This window comes from Panthera pardus, unplaced genomic scaffold (genome assembly GCF_024362965.1).
Source record: "Panthera pardus isolate Hobbes unplaced genomic scaffold, ASM2436296v1 HiC_scaffold_17, whole genome shotgun sequence".
NCBI lineage: Eukaryota > Metazoa > Chordata > Mammalia > Carnivora > Felidae > Panthera > Panthera pardus.
In genome coordinates, this window is record NW_026526732.1 from 146,732,186 (window position 1) to 146,745,051 (window position 12,866).

Sequence of the window (12,866 nt, forward strand, 5' to 3'; positions counted from 1 at the left end):
AATGGGACCCCTGTCTTGTTGATATGCTTTTAAGTATTCAAAACATACATAGTAGCTTTGTAGAAAGGTAGCACAGTCCTAAGTTAAACTTCACCTTAGAAGTATGTGTACCGAGAGGAGCAGTCTTTTTTATTTTTAATTTTAAGATGTGTAAGTTTGAGTTCGGTAAATCAGTTGATAGTCTAAAATTTTTCTTTCTGGTTGTTGAACTAAATTCTTGGAGGTACTTCTGCTCAAATATTCTATTTTAACTTCTCCTTTGATGAAAATACTGTTGATACCAGCAAATACCAAGTGTGTCCCAAACAAACTGGTTGAGAAATTCAGCAGTAGTAGTGGAAAAAAACAAAACAAAACAAAACAAACAGCCATCTTTCTACCTGTTTGCATATAGAATGGGTAATATTTAAATATTAAGTCCTTCTATCCAAGTTTTTCTTTATGTGGGCTCTATGCCCAGCATGAGCCCAGTGCAGGGCTTGAACTTACAACCCTGAGATCAAGACCTGAGCTGGGATCAAGAGTCAGATGCTTAACCGATTGAGCCACCCAGTCACCCCTCCAATGTTTTATTTAAGTGCTTTTCGACATAACTGCCAAAATGATTGTGAAGATGTCAGTTTAATCTGTATATTATGCCATTTGCAAAAGTTTGGCTATTAATGTGCTCATAGCTATAGTTTGAATTCTCTGCAGTATTTTTAAACATAATTGTACTTTAAAATTTACTATTTATTTATTTATTTATTAATCTCTACATCCAATGTGGGGCTTGAACTCACAACCGCAGGATCGAGAGTCACATGCTCTACTGACTGGGCCAGCCAGGCACCCCTACTTTAAAATTGAAATTAGGGGTACCTGGGTGGCTCAGTCAGTTAAGTGCCCGACTTTTAATTTCAGCTTGGGTCAATGATCTCATGGTTTGTGGGATCGAACCCCACATCGGGCTCTGTGCTGGCAGCTCGGAGACTGCCTGGGATTTTCTCTGCCCCTCCCCTGGGCTTTTGCATGCTCTCAAGATAAATAAGCATTTTAAAAATAATAATAAAATTTAAATATTTTAAGTTGCTTCAATGTACTTGCAACCTACATTAATTTTCTGTAGTTGTGCTGTTACCCACTCAGATTATGCTTTATAAGTAGGCTATAGAAATGTAAATAGTGAGGATGTTAATATTTACATATTTTCTGTCAGAAATAGTTGTCTCCATAAGTATTATCTGTTTCCTGATTGGTGGAACACTCAAAACTGACTAGCGGTGGGAGTGCTGCATGGTGTTATAGATAAGCACTAGATTAGGATTAAAAAGAGCTGACTTCTGTTTCTGTTTTTGATTCTGCCACATAATATATTCATGATTGACCTTGAGCAACTAACTTAAAGTTACTGGGCCTCAGGGTATTTTTTGTTGGTTGGTTGGTTTTAATTGTGGTGAGATACACATAACAAAATTTACCACCTTAACCATGTTTAAGTATACAGTTCAGTGACATTAAGTACTTATTACACAACCATGGTTACCACTTATCTCCAGAATTCTTTTTATCTTGCAAAACTGAAACTCTGTACCCACTAAATAATAACTTCTCATTTCTCTCTCTCTCCAGCCCTTGACGTCACCACTGTTCTGTCTCTACGAATTTGACTCTTCTGGTACCTCATATAAGTGGTATCATACAGTATTACAATATTTGTCTTTTGTGATTGGCTTATTTCACTTAGCATAATGTCCTGATGGTTCATCCAAGTTGTAGCATGTATCAGAATTTCTTTCCTTTTTAAGGTTGAGTAGTAATCAGTTGTATGTATATACCACACTTTTAGGTCTATTCATGCATCACTGGACACTTGGATTGCTTCCACCTTTTGATATTATGAATAATGCTGCTATGAACGTGGATATAGAAATATTTCTTTGAGAGCCTCCTTTTAGTTCTTTTGGGTATACACTTACAAGTGGAATTGCTGGACCATATGGCAGTTGTATTTTTAATTTTTTGAAGAACCGCCATGCTGTTTTCCATAGTGGCTGCACCATTTTGCACTCCCACCAACAGTGCACCAGGGTTTCAGTTTCTCCACGTCCTTGCCAACACTTGTTATTTTATTTTCTGTTTTTTGATAGTAGCCATCCTAATGTGTGTAAGGTGTTATGAGTTTTGATGTGCATTTCCCTAATGATAAGTGGTGTTGAGCGTCTTTTCATGTGCTTGTTGGCTATTCAGTTTATCTTTTAAAGTTATTTTTTAAATCAGGTTTTGGGTTTTTTTTAGGTAGGAGTTCTTTATATATTCTGGGTATTAACCCTTATCAGATACATGATTTGCAGATTCTTTGTGGGTTATCTTTTCACTCTGTTAATTTTGTCTTTTGATGCACAGAGTTTTTTTTTTTTTTTTTTTTTTTTGAGAGAGAGAGAGAGACACAGAGCACGAGTGGGGGAGGGGCAGAGAGAGGGGGAGACACAGAATCCAAAGCTGGCTCCAGGCTCTGAGCTGCCAGCACAGAGCCCAACGAGATGAGATTGTGACCTAAGCGGAGGTCGGATGCTTAACCAACTGAACCACCCAGGCACCCCTGATGCATGAAAGTTTTAATTTTGATGTAGTCCAGTTTATTTTTTCTTCGGTTGCCTGTGCTTTTTGTGTCATATCCGAGAAATCATTTCCAAATCCAGTGTCATGAAGCTTTCCCTCTATATTTTCCTCTTTTTTTTTTTTACCCCTCTATATTTTCTTCTAAGAGTTTTATACTTTAAGCTGTTATGTTTAGGTCTTTGATCCATTTTTTTATTTTATTTTTTTAATGTTGATTTATTTTTGAGAGAGAGAGAGAGACAGAGTGCAAGTGGGGAAGGGGCAGAGAGACAGGAAGACAGGGCTGTCAGCCCAAACCCTGACGCGGGGCTCAAACCCATGAACTGTGAGATCATGACCTGAGCCAAAGTCGGACCCTTAACTGACTGAGCCACCCAGGCACCCCAGATCCATTTTTTTAAAGTTGTATTAAGTAATCTCTGTGTCCATGGGGCTCAAATTTACGACCCCAAGATCAAGAGTCACATCCTCCTCTGACCGAGCCAGCTGGGCACTCCGGTCTTTGATCTGTTGTGAGGTAATTCTTGTACCTATGTAGTGTGAAAGTAAGGTTCCATCTTTATTCTTTTGTATATGATATTCAGTTTGAATATGATATGATATGATATTTAACAACGCTTGTTGAAAAGACTGTCCCTTCCCTTTAAAAAATTTTTTTTAACATTTTAATTTTATTTTTGAGAGTGAGAGAGACAGAGTGTGAGCTGGAGAGAGGCAGAGAGAGAGGCAGACACAGAATTCGAAGCAGGCTCCAGGCTCTGAGCTGTCAGCACAGAGCCTGATGCAGGGCTCAAGCCAATGAACTGTGATACCATGACCTGAGTCGAATTCGGACGCCCAACTGACTGAGCCACCCAGGCGCCCTGTCCTTTCCCTTTTGAATGGCCATGCCAGCCTTGTCAGAAATCATTTGGCCATATATGGGAGGGTTTGCTTCTGAACTCTCTCTCTTTTCTTCTGTTGATCTGTACATCTTTTTACCAGTACCACACTATTTTGATTACTGTAGTATTTTCGTAAGTTTTAAAATCAGGAAGTGTGAGACTTCCAATGTCATTCTTTTTCTTTTTTTTAAAAAAAATTTTTTTTTTTTAACGTTTATTTATTTTTGAGACAGAGAGAGACAGAGCATGAACAGGGGAGGGGCAGAGAGAGAGGGAGACACAGAATCTGAAGCAGGCTCCAGGCTCTGAGCTGTCAGCACAGAGCCTGACGCGGGGCTTGAACTCACAGACCGCGAGATCGTGACCTGAGCCGAAGTCGGCCGCTTAACCGACTGAGCCACCCAGGCGCCCCAATGTCATTCTTTTTCAAAATTGTTTTGGTTTTTGAAAATTGTTATGTTTTTAGTGATGCCGAGAGCGATGAAAGGGTTCAAGTAGTGACTGCCTGATCCCTCCATTGCGGAGGTCCTCCTTCTCAAGCAACCTTTAGCCAAATGGCTTTCATTCATTGATGATTATTGCCTAAGTCATTTCATCAGGGGTTACAAAGTGATTATTTCTTCCACCCACATTATTAGCTGGAGTAGTTCTGGGATAAAAAGAAAAGTTTTCTTCATCAACAGTGATATCTTGCAGTTCAGTTTTACAGTCAGGCTAGACTCAGTGCTTGATTCTTTACCTTTACTTGCCAATTTTTAGAGGAAGGAGTTGGTGCTCTAGTTGCTTTCAGTGAAACTAATGAATGAGGAGGAAAAGTTAAAGGTTAAATACCCTTTTTATAGGTATCATAAACTCTTAGATTTTATATATGAAACCTGTTTTAGTTCATTGCAGTTAGGGATCCAGGAATCTGTTTTTTTCACACATAGCCCTCATGTTCTTGATGTAGGTGGTCTGCAGAGCAGTCTGCTATAAAGTAATATGCTTGATTGAAAACTGGCTACTATTTTGTGGTGTTGTCTTCCATACCACAGGTGGTGTTCACTGACAAGTTAATGCCCAGTCTTATCAAAGTAGTTGATTTTTAAGTTACAACATTAAATGTTAACTTGCCCAAGTAAGGAGGCCTTTTCTGCTTTTTGTTTACCGTCATTGTCATAGTCCTCTAACTAGACATAGCCAGTCATCAGACATTACTCTTAACATTGACTAACTTCCAACATGGCAACACCGTAAACATATTTTGTTTGTTTTTTTAATGCTACTTAAGTGGTGCTACTTAAATTGTGCATAGATAATTTGCTATTTATTGTGCACCTATCCTATGCCAATCACCATCCTACAGAATTGATCTCCAGTCCTTACTGTGTTTCCCTTTGACCTAGGTTGTTTGTTTTTGTTTTCTTTTTGTTGTTGTTGTTTGGCTGTTTTTTTTTTTTTTCTTCATTATCTAAGACATTTCTACTATTTCTAAGTCACAATTTAGGAATATTTAGAGAAGTTTCCCATTACTGCCTCCTTCAGCCAGTCCCTTCCTCCCCCTAAGATACTCATTTTTATTTATTTATGGTTTATCTGTTCAGTGTTGTTTGTTTTGCAAATACTAGCCAACACATAGAAATTTGACCCTTTTCTTACACAAAAGTATCATAACTAAAGATACTGATCTGCATCTTACTTTTTTCCCCCCACTTAATAATATATTCCAGAGATCACTCTAGAAATCCTCATTTCTTTTTATGACTGTGGAGTATCCCCTCTGGTAGAATGTCATCATTTTTACAGCCAGTCACTATTGATGGACATTCAAGTTTTTAAAAAATTCTTGCTGTTACATATAATGCTATTATTTTCCTCCTCCAGTTTCTTCCCCATTTCACTGCTCTCCTTCATAGAAAAATTCCTTGGAAAATTTTGTATCAGTAATGGCTGTCTCCACCTCCTGATTTCTAGACTCTTGAATTCTTTCCATCAGGCTTCTGTCCACACCACTTCACTGAAACTCCTCTTTCCAAAACACCAGTGACCTGCATGATGCTATATTCCCTGCTTTGTTCTCACTTCTCAACTTACTTGAATTATTAGTTGCACTGGACCCAATTGATGACTCTGTCCTCCTTGAAACATTTGTGACTAGGCTTCTACTTCTGTGTTTTCTTTGTTCTTTTTTTATTTTTTGTTTTTTTAATAAGATAAGAAAGTAAGAATAATAGGAAAGCTGTCTTTACAGAGAGGGGACATTTGAAAGCGAACGCCCCTATTCTTTTTTTTTAATGTTTATTTATGTTTGAGAGAGCACAAGTGGTGGGGGGGGCAGAGTGAGAGGCAGACCGAGGATCCGAAGTGGGCTCCAAAGTGGGCTCCGTGCTGACAGCAGCAAGCCCGATGTGGGACTTGAACTCACGAACCGACCACGAGATCATGACCTGATGGATGCTCAGCTGACTGAGCCACCCAGGTGTCCCTGTGTTTTCTTTATTCTTGAGGCTGTTCCTTCTGTCTTTTTTCCCACCGTCTTACCATTGAATGAATGCATTCCTCTTGCCTATAGTGTCAGCTGGTGGCTGGGCCAGCTGAGCCCACTTCAGGGGAGGGCTGTCTGTACCAGAAGGGAAATAGGAAGGGCTGGAGTCTCTGCGTCTATAAGTTGAAGCCAAGAGGGGGAAGAGATGAAGGCTTCTGGTTTCAAAGGTCACCTGAAACAAGCCTGTAGTCTGACACAACCAGATTTATTGATGCTAATATGGTGAGGGCAGGCATTTCAGGAGAACTCTGGAATGCCACACAACAAGAGGGAGGAGGGAAGCAGCCTTTGTAAGGTTTGGGTTCTTGCTGAAGGATTCTGAGAAAGCTCTAAGGGAAATGGGGATCAATTTGGGATTGGCAGCTATTTCTGAGGCAGGATTAGAAGGGGGGATTAATTAGGGTTTGAATGCTATCTTGAGGCAGGGGCAGTTTAACATTTGGGTATCCTCAGTAATAGATGCTATAACAGAATGGGTCTGGGGGCATCATTGGTAAGAAAGCAATAGGCACTCGGGGGTTGTTAACGTTATTTTATAGGGGCTGCCTGACCTTGGGAGAAATAATGTTTCCTGTTAACTTTGCACCTGCCTCTATCTATAAGTAAGTGTACTTCAAGCCCAGTTCATGGTAGGGCTATTTTTTTTTTCATTTTTCATTCTGAGCTGATTTCCATCTTTTATCTCAGATATATTTTTACTCTTTCAGTTCCATGGCACTGATTTACTGGATTTGGGAAGTACAGATTTTTGTTTCCTATGACTGAAGCAAGTAGTTAAGTAATTAAATGATCACTGTAGTCTCCCACCCCACCCCCAAATTAAGGTGAGAGCTCATAATTGGTAAATAGGGCATGATTTGGGAAAATTGTGAAGTAGGAATAGTTTCTTTGTTGCTGTTTCAGCTTTTCTTTCCAAGCCCCTCTCCCTGTTATACAGGGCCCCAGGAACCCTTCTCATCTCATCTCATCTCATCCAGGCTTTCGCTGCTCTTTCTTAGGCCCTTTCCTCTCCCCTTTTTGAACTTGTGCCTATTGGTTGATTTGATAATGATGTTGATTTGATAATGACCTTAATATATTAAGGTAGTTTAATATATTCCTTGGAGGGGCATTTGCATTTTAAAAGGAAATTCCTAAGAATAATACCGAAACCAAGGTACAAGGTTCTAATGCTTTTGTGGCAAGATGGGGTGGGGAATGAGGATGGGTAGGGAACAGGGTTTGAGTAGAGGCTATCCTTCAGCAGTCACTCTGAGCAGCTGATGAACTGGAGCCTGGTCAGCCTTCTTCCCCCTTAGATGCTGCGATAGGTGGTGTGTTGGTAAACATAGCAAAAGTATATGGGCACGTGTCATGGGAACAAGGCTCTGTGTGGAGTAAATAAGGTGGAGATGTAGATCGGAAGTTGAGACTGGGAAGTTGAGACAAGGACAACTGGAAGTGCCTCTTTTTCACAGTGGTACACAAACACTTGGTAGTTCCTAGAGACAGACACAAGTATGTTGAGACTTGCTCATAACACTGACCTTTGAATTGCTTACTGTCTAGCAATGTTTCGGTCCATAGACTACCAGTGCTCAAACTCTCTCCTTTCAAGCCTCTGTCATGGAAGCTGGGCAGTACATATCCAGCCCTCCTACAGAGATGAAATGTGAACCCATAGCTTTAGCCCAGCAGTTTGATTAGAGCCTCTTTACTTCTCCAGATCCAAGTTGTTTCTTAATCCTCAGGGGAAATGTGATGTTCCTCTTGCACTTTAAGGTGCATTGAGCTTTAGGATTTGAATTCACGACGTCCAAACCTAGATATGACCTCCATGGTAGTCTTCGATGTACACACTGACTAAAGCCAGGCTGTGTCTCCTGGTGTTGTGGCATTCTTGTTTCACGACTCTTGGGGACAAGTCTAAGGCATTTGCTCTAGGTGTCAGAAGCCTACAAGATTTCAGTCCTAGACACAGTTTGAACCCTTTTGAGGTGTCTTTGTAAACTTAATATGTAAAAGTTGTGCTTTGTCAAGTCTCCTGGCCTTTTCCCTGGGGATGTCCAGACCAAGTGGGACATATTGATATGGCAGATTATTGCTTTCTGTAAGTGACTTCTGTCACAGAAGCAAGCTCTGGATGTCGTTGGGCAGCTTCAGCCCAATATGCACATCCAGATGATGGCTTATTTGTATAGTTGTTGCTGTTCCCTCTGTTCGAAGACTGTTAACTGGTCCTTACTGGTGTACCGAGAAGGGGTTGCACAGAAGAAGAGAGACATCACACTGCATGGAAGAGTGAACTCATGTGTCTAGTTGAATGGACGACTCGTTAGAAGGAAGACCTCAACATTGGCACATTACTATTAACTAAATTCCAGACTTTATTTAGATTTTTGAAAAAAATGTGGAACACTTCACGAATTCTCATGTCATCTTTGCACAGCGGCCACATTAATCTTCGCTGTATCGTTCCAATTTTAATATATGCACTGCCAAAGTGAGCACAGACTTTAGTTTTTACCAGTTTTTCCACTCATGACCTCCAGAATCCGTCCTAGGATACCACATTACATGTAGTTGTCTTGTCTTTCAGTCTTCTCTGATCCCTGACAGTTTCTCAGTCTTTTCCATATTTTTCATGACCCATGATAGTTTAGAGGAATACTGGCAATTACCTTTTATAATGTCCCCCAGTTTGAGCTTTTATGATGTTTTCCTCAATTTAGACTGATGTTACAGGTTTGGGGAACAATGCTGCAGAGGTGAAGTGCCCTCCCAGGGGGCACCTGATGTTTCCATAACATCACTAGTGATTAAAATTGGTCACTTGATTAAATTGTTTGGTTGCCAGTTTATCTGTTGTAAAAGTTACTGTTTTTTTCATTCCCTACTCTGTTCTTTGGAAGCAAATCACTGAGTCTAGTCCATACTCAAAATGGGTTGGGAGATATATGGAATTAAACTCCCATCTCTTAGAAGGAGGAGTATCTGCGTATATTATTTGGAGTTCTTTAAGAAGGCTTCTCACCTAGCACAGAGCCCAACGCAGGGCTTGAACTCTCGATCCTCAGATCAAGACCTGATCTGAGATCAAGAGTTGGAGCTGAGATCAAGAGTTGTAAGTGAGCCAAGTACCCCTTATTTAGAGTTCTTATGTAAAGAAATTTGACTCTTCTCATCAATTTATTTAATCATTTGTTTATATCACTAAGAACTCATGTGTATTTTTTTTATACTTTGAGTTATAATCCAGTACTATGTTATTTATCTTGTTGCCTGAATTATTCCAGCTTTGGCCAGAGGGAGGTCTTTTAGGTGACTCCTGCATCCCTTTGACATACTCTTACCCTTTTGGTTTTTTTTGAACACTTACTTACTTTCTGATACTACAAATATAGTCCAGGCTCATCTTATATTTTCCGTGACTTAGCCCTAGAATCAGCCATTTTTCTGAGGACCCTTGTTCTTTTTATTGGAAAATGGAGTTCAGAAACCACTGGCCACTGGGAATGTTTAATGCTGCTTGGCTGTCATTACTTCTAGGCCTTCTCAGCAGGCAGAGCTGGGTAGCATGTGTATACATACTAATCTCTGAATATAGACATATCTATCATTGTTTCTGTGTTTCTTCATCTGCATATATATCAAGATAAACATGAGTTTATATTGATGTCTTGGACTTTAGTACCACAGAGTTCATTTTAGAATATTTTCTTTTCTTGCTCATCTATAATATCCTTCTTCAACAATGAGGAACCTTGCTCCCACCATTTCACTGTTCATCCCCAGTACACATGTACCCATGCTGTACCTGTCTTATAACCCATATCCCCACAAGAAACAAATTTACCAGTTTGAATATTGTACTGATTTTTAGCAATTCTATTTTGGTGGACAAATTGTAGATGTTTATTTATGTTTATTATAATGTGATTTGATCTGTGATGCTAACTTTTAGATATGTTTTTAACATATCCACCATAATCTGAGATGTCTTTGTATATCACCATGGTTCATTAAGATTATGGAGTTGGGCTTCAAGTAAAATATTTCCCTTTTACTCTGCATTTCTAATCTAAACTTAAGAAATAAAAAGTTCATGTTCTCTCTTCAGTAATTTATCATACATTTCTACAAAAGGAAGTTTATACTTATTAAAGTTATATACTTGCTGAAGGTTTTATATGTAAAAGGGACGAATTGAATGAAACAATATTTACAGTACCATCTAGTTCCAAAGTCCTGGTTCAGGTGCTTTTTGAAAACCACCTTAAGGCAACACATTCTAAAATCAGTTTCTCCATTTGCTCTTAAGCCCTGAATGTGTAGGCTTGGCACTTGGTTCTACTTTATTGGCTACTTTTCTAGGACATCCTAGAATGTTGGCCCGTTCTTATTATTGGTGCCAAAGATCATATATGTTTGTGGGTAAAGATACTTTTTCCTGGGAAATAAGACTGACTTAACTATAGCTTTAGTTCCCTGGATTCTTGGGTTCTCAAGTTCCTGTTGAGGAAAATAAATATGAGCTATACCAGTTACTCTGAGTTGAGCGTTCTCAGTCACCATGTAAGTTGGCTTTTAACTTGAAATCTGATCTTGGGCCCATCACTTCTACCTCCAGACCTCAGATCCTTTATCAAGAAAGTGCAGCTGTTCCATTAGATGACCCCTAAGATTTCTTACAGCTATGATTTTATCATCACAAGTAGTAAAATAACGTGGCTGGCAGTTCTTATCTCAGTAATTAAGGCATCTGGCAAGAACTGGAAATGGTAACCCTCTCTGAAACAAGCTTATTGGGTCCATTTCTGTCACTGTTTTTATTTGTTTGATTAACACACACACACACACACACACACACACACACACACACACACACCATGATTGGAATGGACACATTCTGAAATGTGAAGGCTAGTGGTAGTACCTACATGGCTGAGATTGAACCATGTAGAAGGCATACATTTAGAAGATCAGAACTGAAGTGTTCATTGTTGGCGTTTATAAACCAGTGGTTTCTTAAATGACCTTCTCTTTACAGCTACTGTGTTTAGCCTGTGAACAGTACAGAAGAATAGCCAAGGTGAAGAGAGTGCAGTGGCTTACATGTGACATGGCTCTATGAGTTATATGAAAGAAGTTTTAGCTCTTAAAGCCAGGGAGGAAAATGTCATTAGCCTCATATACTGATAACAGTCTTCAGAAGACTATCCTTTCCCATAAGCAAAGTGAAGGAAGCACATGACCTGTAGCTGAGTATGTAAAACATTATGTACTTACAAAAGGATTTTGGAAAACAGAGGGATGAAAGAGAAGAAGTAAGAATTAATATGCTGTAAGACAGGGCATATCTGTTTAGGGAAAACAAACAATAGAGTGAAGAAATGTTGCCTTTGGTTAGAAAGCTAGGAGAGGAAAGCATGGAATGAATCTCCCTCAGGTACCTGCCGTTGAATTGTTCTTTAAGGCCTACATCATGTTGGTTTATGAGATTGACTTCGAGTTTTGAATGAAAGTTCTCTGACCCACTATTCCTGGCACTGTCCCAGATTTCTGAGTGAAGTGGCATGCTGAATATCCTGGCTTACAATGTTAATTAACAGGTTGAACTTTTATGGTACTAGTTTACATGAGGATTCACCTTTGCCTTAATGAAAAGTGTCTGGAATGGATTCCCATTCCTAACATGCTAGCACAGCTAGTGGCTGCAAAGAATTGCTAGTTCCAGAAGTGAACAGCAGGTGTCACTGCATCTCCACTTACTAGGGTTCTGGCTCCTAGCTGTTCGCTTGCAACCAAGTTTTTAACAGAGCTCCCAAACCACTGAACACAAATTGAGTATTTATGGCCGTCCTCAGATACAGAACCCAAATTGAAAATTGAGAATAAGCACAGCCCAAGAGGGTTTCCCTCAATCTCCTCACTATACTTTTTAGTGTTTTTCCCCCCTAGGCTTAATATTATCTGTATTTCTGTTTAGGTAACCGATGAATTTTATTAGCCTTTTCTTATCAATCATTCAGCAGTTATTTAAGAGCCTTGGACAGATTTTCATATTTTTTTCAGCTGGGTTCCCACTTCTTGGCCTTCCTGCAGCTTGCTTTTTAAAAGCCTTCCAGCAGGAAAGTTGATGTCACTGTTCTCTAAATTGAGGTGCCAGACATCAAAGGAAACAGCCTCTTTCTTTATTCTTCTATTTGAACCCTTAGCTTTGGCAGTTGAGGAAATAACTGAATTATGACCAAAAGTCCTGTGGTGCATCTTCTAAAACAAATCTCTTATGGTTTCAATGTAGATGGTGGGGTGTCCCTCTATTATAACAAAGGCAAAGTTGGTGTTGAATTGGATTATTTTAGAAAGTCTGGGACATACTAAATTTTTGGTATCCTTTGATCACATAGGTTGTTAGGAGAAAAAACACCCTAGGTGATATTTGTTTTAATAGTCAGGGTTAGTGCTGGTTTACACTTATGTCCTGGTGTCATTATTAATAGCTTCCCCCTTTATTCTCAGTTGTCCTAGTTCAGACAATATGTAGTCACTCTAAATTGCTAGAGGTAGGGAGGGGACAGTTGATAGGTTGCTTATTATAGTAATTATAAGCATTTTTTGGCTCAAGAATTATGCCTGCCCTGAGTTTTCTAAGTTATATACATTCAAAATAAAGCAAGAACCACAAAGAGATTATAATTCTGGGAAAATAGCTTTTGGGTTTCTACCTAAAGATCATTGTTCTCTGGAGCAGTGATTTCCAAATGTGGCTGTGCATCAGAATCAGCTGGTAACCTTTTCACAAATAGTTTCATGGGTCTTATGATAGACCTCTACTGAATGTGTACTGGAGTTTGAACTTGACATTACCAAAAATG

General features: G+C 39.3%; 1 protein-coding gene and 1 non-coding gene across 3 annotated transcripts in view; one reads left to right on the forward strand and one right to left on the reverse strand.

Moving 5' to 3' along the window:
- ILRUN (inflammation and lipid regulator with UBA-like and NBR1-like domains) overlaps window positions 1-12,866 on the forward strand; it is a 94,319-nt gene that overhangs the window by 62,451 nt on the left and 19,002 nt on the right. The gene's annotated exons all lie outside the window — the stretch shown is intronic.
- Window positions 8,393-8,495, reverse strand: LOC128777857 (U6 spliceosomal RNA). Its single transcript, XR_008423174.1, has one exon. It is a non-coding gene; the product is annotated as a U6 spliceosomal RNA (small nuclear RNA).